Source organism: Sinocyclocheilus rhinocerous, unplaced genomic scaffold, assembly GCF_001515625.1.
Source record: "Sinocyclocheilus rhinocerous isolate Xijiao unplaced genomic scaffold, SAMN03320098_v1.1 scaffold988, whole genome shotgun sequence".
NCBI lineage: Eukaryota > Metazoa > Chordata > Actinopteri > Cypriniformes > Cyprinidae > Sinocyclocheilus > Sinocyclocheilus rhinocerous.
This window is the reverse complement of record NW_015650363.1, coordinates 1,343,638-1,355,467: the sequence shown is the minus strand read 5'-3', so window position 1 is coordinate 1,355,467 and position 11,830 is coordinate 1,343,638. Positions and strand designations below refer to the sequence as shown.

General features: G+C 38.9%; 1 pseudogene; it reads left to right on the top strand.

Moving 5' to 3' along the window:
- Positions 1-1,556: 1,556 nt before the first annotated feature.
- Positions 1,557-11,830, top strand: part of LOC107711820 (aminopeptidase O-like) — a 76,518-nt pseudogene continuing 66,244 nt past the window's right edge.

The following is an 11,830-nucleotide window of genomic DNA, read 5'->3' as shown; positions in this document are numbered from 1 at the left end:
CCATGTGAATAATATTATTGTGCACTATTCATTCATGCATATGTTTGGTAGCACCAAAAACGTCTGGGGCCCCTAGATTTGTCACCATCTTTCTTCCTGCTAGCGACGGCCCTGAGTATGAATGTTATCTGGCTGTACTACATCTGCCATGTTGTCATTGTCATGTGACTAACAGTGTCAGTCATTCATAACTCTTGCTTAGAAGTTACTATTCGGACTACAACTGTTGAGCACAACACATCCTTTTAATACATGGGGTAAAAGAAAACATGAAAGTCTCTTCAAGTAATGTTAACTACTGTATACTACTCACAAATCAAATCAAACATTATAAAAACACATGAGAAATTTCAGATGGTACCTATGGCTCGAAAACCTTCAAGGTTTCAAGACTACAAATTGAACAGCTCTGGGGAAGATATCCAAACTGTGCAGTGCTGGGTTACTGCAGTATGGAGAACAAGTGCTATGAAGACAAAATGAATATGAGTGGATTGCCTAGTCATCAACCAGAGAGTAGTATTTAACTTAAGGGTTATTTATGGTGTTTGATGGAAGTGTCTATATGTGAGTGATTTAACACCTGATTATGGGCCTCTGGTTATAAATTGTCACTTTAAGCACCACTTATTAAATTTCCCCTTTGCACGAAAGAGAACACAAGTGTACGCTTCAAAAGTCTGAGGGTAGCCTATCCTTCAAATTTCAGCTCAGAAACAAGACAATGAAATATTGAAACATTCCTCTTGTTCTTAGCATAACATATTTATTTGGGTAGTTAGCAAATAGCATAGATAGCAACTTTTTCAACCATCATCAAGATTTTTGTTTAAAAGTTAAGTATGGGTATTGTGGAAAGTTTGATTGAAGTTACAGTATTTTTAATCACATTTACAGTGAACTTAAAGGGATAGTTCACACAAAAATTAATATTCTGTCTAATGTTTTGTTACCAACATTCTTCAAAATATCTTCTTTTATATTCCACAAAAGAAAGAAAGCCAAACGGGTTTGGAACAACATGAGAGTAAATGATGAATTGTAATTTTTGGGTGAACTATCTCTTGAACTAGTCCTGTGGCAAGACTTTTTAAATGTTCAATACAATGTAATATTCCAGTCAATGGGTTATACAAAGAGATTGTAACAGCTGCATATATTATAATTATATAAGAACATGTTTTTCAAAATAGTTTTAAAAGTATAGCATGTCACACTGCTTGAAAGTTCATCTCAGCTACCCATGTAATTATTTAGGATGGTACCAAATAGTAGAATGTACAGTGGCCTGAGGATATCTTTTTTTAAGAGGTCTATCTTAAGTATTATGATTGCAGTTAATGCTGAGATTGTATACTTACCTTACATAGATTATTTTAAGTAATATATTCTTTCAAATTTATAATTACAGGCTATTAAATTCCTCAGGACCAGATGCAGAGAATTTTTTGAGAGACGGAACTATTTCACAAATAGCATACCATATATATTACTCCTAATGATATTTCAGTCTGGTCTCAAGATCTGTTCCTGCCTATAGAATATCCCCATCCGATATGGAAGGTAACCGTGATCTGGATCTGGATCCTAATAAAGATGACCTGCCCCTGCAGGCTAACACCAACCATGTGCTCGTTCGAAACTATGTTCTTGACCTGACTGTTCACTTCCAAAGGAAGGTCATTGGAGGCAGCATTGTTCTGTTTCTGGAGCCTGGTGTGGGTTCCAGCAAACAGGGTGAACCGGGATCTAAATCAAACACACCAGTGCAAAACATATCTCGGGTGTCATCTAAACATGACGTAAGTTCTCCCATCACACCTGAGCCAAATAAGGTGATACCCCCTGAGGAACCATCATGTTTGAGTGGAGGAAATGATGTCAGTAATGTCTTGTGGGGTGATGAGAGTGAAGAATTCACCTTGGTGCTGGATTGCTGTGACCTGACAGTGTCAAAAGTGGAAGAGTTGGATGTAACTACAGTACCAGATTTAAAGAAACTTGACACAGACCAACAATAAGCAAATACGAATCATCCGTCATCCGGTCTGGTACAAAGGCTGGTCTCTATGCCTTCCGTCTGCTGGAGACTGGAGCATGAGATATACAGTATGTCCAGTGCAGTCTTTCCCCTTGCGCTCATAATGCACAACCTCTACGGTTCCACACAGACCGGTGGAGTCTTCAGATCAGGAAGGAAGGGGCTTGTTCCCCTCATGATTTCCCATGTGCTGTCAGAATATGGTATGAAACTAAGCCCACAGGCGGTTCTGTGAGGTGGACAAAAGACCAGGATGGCAGGTACCAACCATGTTTAGATATTTACATGCATCCACAACTATTTCTAGTTATTTCCTAATACGAGTCACAAGCTCTTGCATGGTTCAACTGATATAATTCGATTCAAATTTATTTTTAGCCAGATATCTGTTATGATCTGATATAAATAGTTTAAATTCTGTCTGCTAATGAGGTTAAAAAAGCCTTCTTGGCTTCTACACATGTAGGCTATGTATGTATGTACTGTATACATACATAAACACAAAATTTAACACTGTAACAAACTGTAACTAATTAATGATTCAAATGATTCCTAAAAAGTAAAGGTGAATCGGATTCACTAAAAAGAACAGTTTATAAAGAATCATGTGTTCGTGAATCGGATTGTCATGCTGTAGGCTATGTTATGGCAGTAACCCGTGAAGACAACTTAGAAATGGTTTATTTAGCATTATTTCGCTGTCACACACAAACTGTAACTAATTAATGATTCAAATGATTCCTAAAAAGTAAAGGTGAATCGGATTCACTAAAAAGAACAGTTTATAAAGAATCATGTGTTCGTGAATCGGATTGTCATGCTGTAGGCTATGTTATGGCAGTAACCCGTGAAGACAACTTAGAAATGGTTTATTTAGCATTATTTCGCTGTCACGACCTTTTATCTTACCACATGCAATTCGTAATCCAGGCCTGGGTAATATGAATTATTTTGTCGTGGGACTGTAGATTTTAAAAAGCTGTGCAGGCCTTCCTGCCATAGAGTAAAGGATCGACATTCATAGTATATTCTTGGCTTCTAGATGTCTGTGTGTATATATAAAATTAGTAATGATATTAATGATGCTGATTTAGAAACCTTTCTGTCGTTTCAAAGAATTAATTCGGTAAAGAATTCGTCAGACTGATTGAAACGGTAACTTTTTCATTTTAATGTTATTATATATAATAATAATAATATTACATTAATTGAAAATACCGGCTTTAACGAATCTTTTCGTGAATTGGACTACATTTGTTACGCTTGAAGTGTTTTCTTGGCATCATTTCACTGTCAATATCACCATGACCTTATCTTATCACATTCAGTTGGAAATGTAAGCTTGGGTAATATGACTTATTTTTCCGTGGGACTGTAGATGCAGGAAATGCTGGCATAGAGTAAAAAGTCGACATTGGCATTCTAAGAATCCATATTTTTCCAGACGAAAGAGTTCAAATGAATATAGATGGAAAGTCGATATTTTTAGTCGATATTTTTACCCAGTCATACTCACAACCATATCCAGGATATGCTGTGATGCCACAACTTTATCTTTTAGATGCTGTGTGTATACCATGGGCTCACCTATCAACAACAGAGCCCTCTTCCCGTGCCAGGAGCCACCTGTTGCCATGTCAACGTGGCAAGCACGTGTGAGAGCTCCGTGTGATTACACTGTCCTAACGAGTGGTGAAAATCAAGCCTTTCCTAAGCCTGCCGAGACAGGTACAGTTAAAACCCTTACTCAGCAGTTCAGAATCACAGATGTGTAACTTAATGCACTAATTTTATTATGGAAAATGCTGAAGTCTTTTCTTTACTCCGTTCAGGTTTTCTGCAGTGGGATTATTATGTTACAATGCCAATGCCAGCCTCTACCTTTACCATAGCTGTGGGACAATGGCTAGAGGCTGGAGTAAAAGATCCCAACTTTGAGGTGGAAAAAACAAATGAACCTTATGACAAAGAACCCAGGTATCTTGTTATGACGTAAATGTCAATTTAGATAAGTATTGACTTTTCAGACTCAATTGAAACGTTTGTAGTTTTTGTAGAACTTAGGTGTATTATTCATTTTATTTTGGCATATTTTACTATTTTATTTTTACAGTTATTTTATTTTATTTTTTTTACAGATTTGAAAATATCCTAATGTAATAGATTTTATTTTATTCAATCCCACAGAACAAGAGGTATTACATAGTCCAATTATTAACAACTTTAGCTACCAGACAAAAAGTTACGTACATTTCGGTGCTTTTATAAAATGTACGAAATTTGGTTTGCAAAGAGCGCAATTATATGGTAATCGCATAGAATCTTGAGTAAATAATATGATAAAACAAATGTAGCATTGCAAACATCACGATATTTCTCTTAAATATGATTCTGGAATAATAATATTTGTTTGATCTGTAGCATGCAGCATTCATAAATAATGTGTAGTGTGCTGAACTGATCCATTTTTATCTCTTGTTTGGCTTTTTAAGGGTATGGAATGATATTCCAGACAAGATTAAAAAGGAATTGCAAATTGTATTTGCAATTGTGTTTTCAACTTGTGGACGCATACATTGTGACAATCCAAACACAACTGCAAATCTCGCATTTGTGTTTCGATTTTCTTTTTGGTATATGTAATATGTCTGCCCAATTTTAAATGGAAACGCAAAGTCCATTTGAAGTGAAATGAATTGTTTGAAGTGAAGTAAGTAAGCAAGCAAGCAAACAAACAAACAATCAAATAAATAAATAAATGGGCATGTTTTTATTGCAAAAATGGCCAAATTCCCCATTTTCCTCAAAGGAATGAATAACGATGCTTTGTTTTCCATCAGTAGCGGGTGTGGCATACTTACCCACTGTATCAATAAACCCTACCCTCAAGACTGATTGACAGCTGACTGTGTTAGGCATTGGAAATGCAAGTGCAAAGGGGATTGCGATTCCATTTGAATTCTGTGAGGGTTAGAGCAGGACGCGGAGAAAGTGAAATAGCAAATGGGTGATTTTCTATTGCTATTCCAAAAAAACAGAATCACAAATCGTAAGACATTAGAAATGCAATTGCAAATGGACTTTGCGTTTCCATTTAAAATTTGGCAGACATATTACATACACGGAAAAGAAAATGGAAAAACAAATGTGCGATTTGCAATTGCAATTCCTTTTGAATATTGTCCCGAATATCAATCCATAAAAGGGATTGTCATGATTTACTTACTTTCATCCTTGGAATGCAAAAGGAGAATGTTTTTGTTGTTGTTGTTTTCTGTGCAATTACAGTAAATAGGGACTGGAAATTTCTATATATCAAAAAGGACAAAATGCTGAAAAAAACTCATATATCGTAAAGGTGGTCCATAAAATTCATACACTTTGTTCCAAGTCTTTTGAATCTTTTTGTTATGTTGTATTCTTTTCATCATTATTTATTATTATTGCAAACAACGACCAGGACGTTTTTCTGATTTCTCATTTTGTGTTTTATGGAAAGTCGTATAGATGTGCAACAAAATGAGGATGATTAAGTTATAATTTTTGGCCGAATTGTTTATTTAAAACATGTTTTCACCACATATTTTTCTGTTATTTGTCAGTGAAAACTGAACTTGCACCATATTGGTTTTTGCCAGTTTTGGCACATTCCCTCTCAGTCGCATGTTGCTTAATACTGCAATGTGTTTTAATTTCTCATCTGCAGTAAACTTAAACACTAACCCATCCTATTTAGTCTGCTAAGCAGAGGTTTCACAAATCAATTACTCTGAATATCAAGCCAGCATTTGGCAGCTGTTCCCACTTATTCCCTTTTGGCCTTTGGGCATTGCCCTCCAGGATGCCCCAGTTTTTATGAATTGATGGATTTAAATGCTCTTTTTGGCTAACCATGCTGTTTGATTAGTAGTCTGGGTGGCTTGGGGTGTTGAGAACCTGTTGGATCTGTTTAAATGGCAGCAGTGAAACTCATTTTCCTTACACTGCCCAGGAAGGTCACTACTCAGGAAATGCTCAATAAAGTGTGTGTGCACTGTGTTTTGTTTGTGTTTACAGTATACCAAGCTTTATGTTTTCTTCAAATAAGCACTTGACTAGAATTCGATATGGAATTTCAGGCATTGTGCAAGTTCCAGTGAAGCAACCGCTTTGGATAAGCAAACACTAGTAAGAAAAGTAATTTGGCTAACATACTCAGGGTGACCACAGGTCTTCCCGTATTTCCCACCAGCTCCCTGTCCAGGAATAAGTATTCCACAGGATATGAGGTCATTAACCAATGCCCCAGGCTGGTTCCAGCCATTCATAGAGAGAAAATGTCACATTCTAATTAGCACTGGGCATGCATCTTAACAGTGGTCACTCCTCTGTTTTTCTTTTCCTGAATTAGGTACTCCCTTTCTGCTCGAGCTAATGTGAAGCACAGGACTGCAGGAGTTTTGTCTGGAGAGTATTTAGCTGCCTCACCATTCATTACAGCTTAGCTTTATTAGCTGCCCTGTGATAACTGCCAGTGGATGACAGAAATATGTCTGTATGTGAGAAAAATGGATAGTTATCTTCCCTCTCCTTTGCCCTGTAAGGGAGACAGACAGTTGCCCCTTCTCTGTGGAATGGTACAGTCCTCCAGGCCTTTCTTGAAGCCCAAATCAGAGCAAAAAAAGAGTAATCAACAAAGTACATTTGGGGCCAGGAGAGGGGCACTTTGAGATGCCGATCCCCCAGGATGTTGGAGAGGATGTGTGGATTATTCCAAGCAACAAAAGCCTTTCGCTCCTGGAACCACTTCAGAGACAGGAGCTGTTTAATCTGAAAATTGGGAAGTATGTGGGCCCAAATCCTTGGGGCCAAGCCAGTATCTGCCTTTATATCATGCTTGTTCATTTGCAGCTGGGGCTTTGGACGTAGCAGCGGTGCTGCTGGTGGTTCTCTGGAGGGAAGGAAGTAAAGATTAAGAAGTCAAGAAAGGCCTGCCCTGATAGTGTGTGCTGTGCTTCCTCCCAAATACCCGAATGACTGCTTTCCCAGTGTAAAAAAAACAGCAATTCCACCGGGACGTTATTCTTGGCTTGATTCCTCCGAATCTGATTTGTAAAATCCTAGAATTTGATGACAGGCTTTTTGAAGCTTGAGGAAATATTTCTGCGAGGAACATCATCACACTTCCATCCTGTGTATTGCTGACCGATCACGTAGGGTTGATTCTAGGCCTTGGCGGCTACAAGGTGATGACGTAAACACGAGATGCTCATATCTTTAGATCTTCACAGGAAGTGCACAGCACTTTCCTCAACTTTGAAGGCAGTCACTTTCTGTCCCTTAACACCTATTTTACGCCACAGCAGGACATAGTTGGAATACTTCATGTGCCAGATGTGCAAATATGGGCATCGGCTGCTTTTCAACGAGACTGAGGGCTTCTAAAGCTTAGAAGAAAATCCATTTCAGTGAGTTTTCCCACACTATGTCAATGATGTAAGGTGTGCAGTGAAAGTAGGTGGGTAATAGTTTTATCTACTGATGTCTTTTATGTAGAATCCAATGCTGTATTGTTGCAGCTGCCAAAGTTTGTATTAAGTCATCACTGAATTGTTGCTGTATGGTAAGGCCAGCACAACACCAGTAGTGCTTTTGGGAGAGATTCAAATGTGTCCACATGAATAACTTGAAGAGAGATAGGTTAAAGGAATTCTAGGATGTTCCTTCTCAGTATTATGCATCCAGTTGTTCTCATGAATAATTGCCAACCCACTTGAAGTGCATTTTGTGTACTTTTACACTGTATTAAATAGCTCATGTCGGTCAATTACTCTGCTGCTGAGACTAGCAGTTGACCTTATATGGCCTGTTAGTTCCAACTGAACTCCGAAGCAGTCTGGACCAGCACCCAAAGAGCCAGAGTGATTTGATGAGCGAGTTGGGGGAAATATGCAGAAGCTTGCCTTAAAAATCGTAAAACTTGCTCTTCATTGTTTAACCCTTTGACGCGTACCATCACACTGGTGTGATCAGTCTTGGACAGCTCGGATTCAGTGCGAACTAACATGGCGGCGCCCATCACCCGGTATAGATCAACTAACACGGTCGATATCAAGTGTTTAAACTACCAAACAGATTTACTTGCACATATGTCGGAATCGGAATATCAGATGTTTCATAATATAGTGAGCATGTTTGTGAATATTTTGAATAAAACAGGAAAAACGAAATAAAAGCGATCCATGTGTCATACAGAGCTATTGTGGCTGCGTTGTGTCACATGACAAGCATGACGCGTCGCCATGGAAACAATAAGGCAAAACATTCTAAAATAACGGTCGCCTAAAAAAAAAACTCATGCTTGGGGGCTCAGCTAAAATATTTTAAACTCACGTGCGAAAGGGTTAAAAGCATATTCTGGATACAATACAACTTTAGCTCAATGGACTAGACATTATAAAGTTTGTTTCAACCTGCGTTTTAACCTTCAGGAGGCACTCATGAGGCAATGGAAGCAAATGGGGTTCAAATCTATGGCCACAATATGTCTGTAGCATTAAGATAATTTGTTTTGGCAATCAACATCATGCCACAAATGCTGTTCTTTCAGCTTAACTTTTATTGAACCCGAAATATTCCTTTTAAGTCAACATTGCCACACAACTGTCTCCCTGCTATATAGTAAGTGAGTGAATTATGTGCTCCACCTGGGTTTGAGCAGTTTTGGGGGCAGAAATGCTTTTCAGGTCGACTTTTATTTGTTGGAGCTGAAGGAAAGAGTAGGTGGTATGTTCTGTCTAGAGAGTGGGAGACCTTCAGCTTGGCGGAGACCTACTGTTTATATTTCACCACCTGAACAGGTAGTCAGCAATTGAACAGAAGGAAAGAAAAGAAAGAAATTTTAGTCTGTTTCCCCGAGGTGCTTCGTTAGCTGTTCAAGAGCTGCTGAAGGAAGGGATATTCAAGGTTAATCAGAGGTTACTGCACTCACACACACTTTTCAGTACATTTAGTACGCAGAGTAGGACAAATCTGCCTTAAAGTGATTTTGGTATTCAGTGCAGTTATGATTATGTGAACTCTTCAAAGATTAACAATATACAATTTTTCCCCCTCAGAAATATGCACCACCCACATACGGCAAATTTGGGATTCGAAATGTTTAAGGGTGAATTAATCATCCTTCTTACGTTCTGACTCACCAGAGTATGTTAGATTAGAGCAGCATGAAAAATTATTGGATTTTGGAGTTCTGAATAACACAGGCATTATGTGGACGGAGAGTGAAAAAGCAAAAAACATTATTTAGATGTAGACTCACATTTTAATACCAGTGACTTTGCAGGTGCATGAAATGCTGCCTCTGCCTTTGGTTGACGAAACTGGTTTGTGCCTATTCAAATATTATATGCTCTTCCTACCATGAGGGAAGGCCTGATTAGATATTCTGATTGGGCCACAAATGAATGTCCCAAACAATGAAGTACTGCCACTTTTCAACATTACTTCTGTTTGTAATTGGAGACTCTGGCTCAGATTTTTAGGGTATTTTCAAGGTGTGTTTAGTTGTTTTTACAGGTAATATCTGGATTGCATGAACTCCAAGCTCATTTCTTTGCTGATGTGCTCTTCCTGCAGTCTTAAAATTACCATATGGGGAAAGGAAAGTGGAGTCCCTTGGGTGAGGAGCGTAATGTGGACGACGGATGTGAAACTTTTGGAATGTGCTGGACTAGCCAGCGAGCTCGGGAGGCTGAGATAACACCACTTAAATAGCCCTTTCTCTTGCTCTTTCTTCTCGCTCTCTCTCTTGCTTCACTTTCTTGTTTCACTCCTCTCTGATTGCTGAGTAACCTAAGAAGTGTGTGACAGAGTGTGTCTTTCAGACCAGGGGGACTTTGGCACGAAAGACAGTTGTTAATCAAATTGTCAAGGATGAGATGTTTTTCTTCGCAGAGAGTCCACAGAGAGGGTTTTCTGTCCCTTCTTTGACTGCGTACGAACAAAAGCCACCGCGAACGAAAAAATTCAGAGCATGTCTGCACCTGGAGAACAGGGAAGCATGTTTACAAGGCAGACATAGTTCTATGATTTTTGTCTCTATTATGCTGTTTTGACTTCATTAGGTGCTTTTTCACTTTCCTGATCTCCCCGTCTGGATCTGCAGTATGTGTGCTTCAAATTCCCTCAAATTTTCCTTTAAATGTAAATAAGCAGCATCCGATTTAGCAAGCAGGTTGTTTTTAGTACTACTGTACATTCCTGCGTTGTTATCAGGGGCCCTTGCTTCCTTGCTTTATCGGTCTCATACTTAACCCCTTTCTGGAAGTCCAGCCTGAGTCATACTCCTATTTACCCATCATGTCTTCATTGACGGGATGATTCCAAAAAACTGTATTCCTTGGTGTGGTTTCAGACCAGGCTCTTATTCTCCACTGTAAATGTAGGGCCATATAGAAAAACAAATGGATATTGCTGTGTGGGACAGAATGTGCGTCTAAATGAATCAAATCTGTATGGCATGGAGAGAGTTTATTTGGCCCTGGGGCTGATTTAAGGCAGTAGGAGTGGCAGTAGAGGCTGGTAAACTAGAGTGTGAGGTGGTGAGTCATTACCCAGCATCCCTGGAGGAGCATCTACCTCACAAAAATACAGAATGGATGAGCCCATTCAAAGACTGGGCCAATGTCCCTGCTATGTGTATACTGAATCACTCGATGACACCGTAATAGCGCCTGCCATTGCGTTTAATCCGATTCTCCAAGCCAAAAAAGCCACCTTTCTTCCCCCAGACCTCAGACCAGACACAAATATAACAAATCTAAGCACAGAGAATCTTTAGAAGCCCTTTGCAGACTAGGATAGGGTGTGATTGCTAGAGTTGAGCTAATCTTCCTTCCCATGGAGTCCGGATAAAACCCAGAGAAAGATACACAAAAGCAAGAAATGCTGACACTGCTAACCAGCTACATTTATAATATAGACTTGATTATATGTGGACAGTTGGCACTCTACACATTTGAGCACACACTCAAAATATATTTTTATTATTTAATGCAACAATTAAATATTACATCAAATAATACAGATACACTTAAAGGTGACATATTATGCCCCTTTTTACTATATGTAATATAAGTCTCTGGTGTCCCCAGAATGTGTCTGTGAAGTTTCAGCTCAAAATACTCCACAGATCATTTATTATATAATTTTGAAAATGCCTATTTTGAGTGGAAGCAGAAACCAGCTGTTTTTCGGGCCTGTGTCTTTAAATGCAAATGAGCTGCTGCTCCCAGCCCCCTTTTCCAGAATAGAGCTGCACCATTACAGCTCTTACCTGCTAAAACATCTGTTTTGGTTCTGATTATCACGTTTATCGTGCTGAAATCATGCGTTTTAAACCATATGAGTTTAAACTTCAGATATAAGGTTTTCTGAGCGCACACATCCGAAGCACACGCACAGAAAGCGGCTGTCACAGCATGTGAGTACTAAACACAAGTTTCTCATTCACACACAAGTTCACGTTAAAAACACACACGAGTTACAAAAACAGTGGGTTATGTCTGTGAAGGTAAACAGCTGGGAAATAAATCGCATGTTTATTTTAGATCTGTGTAGCAGCAGCAATATACAGTAAATAAATCAATAAATGCACTGCTCTGTTGTCTCCTCTGAGGCTGGGACTCTAAACAGTGTTCTGTGCTCGTCTGTGCAGCCAGTAGCCAGTTAGTATGTTTTGCTCAAACTTTTGTCATGGCATTAGAACTAGTACACCGTTGTCGCTTGCGAAATCAAAATGACGGCGCC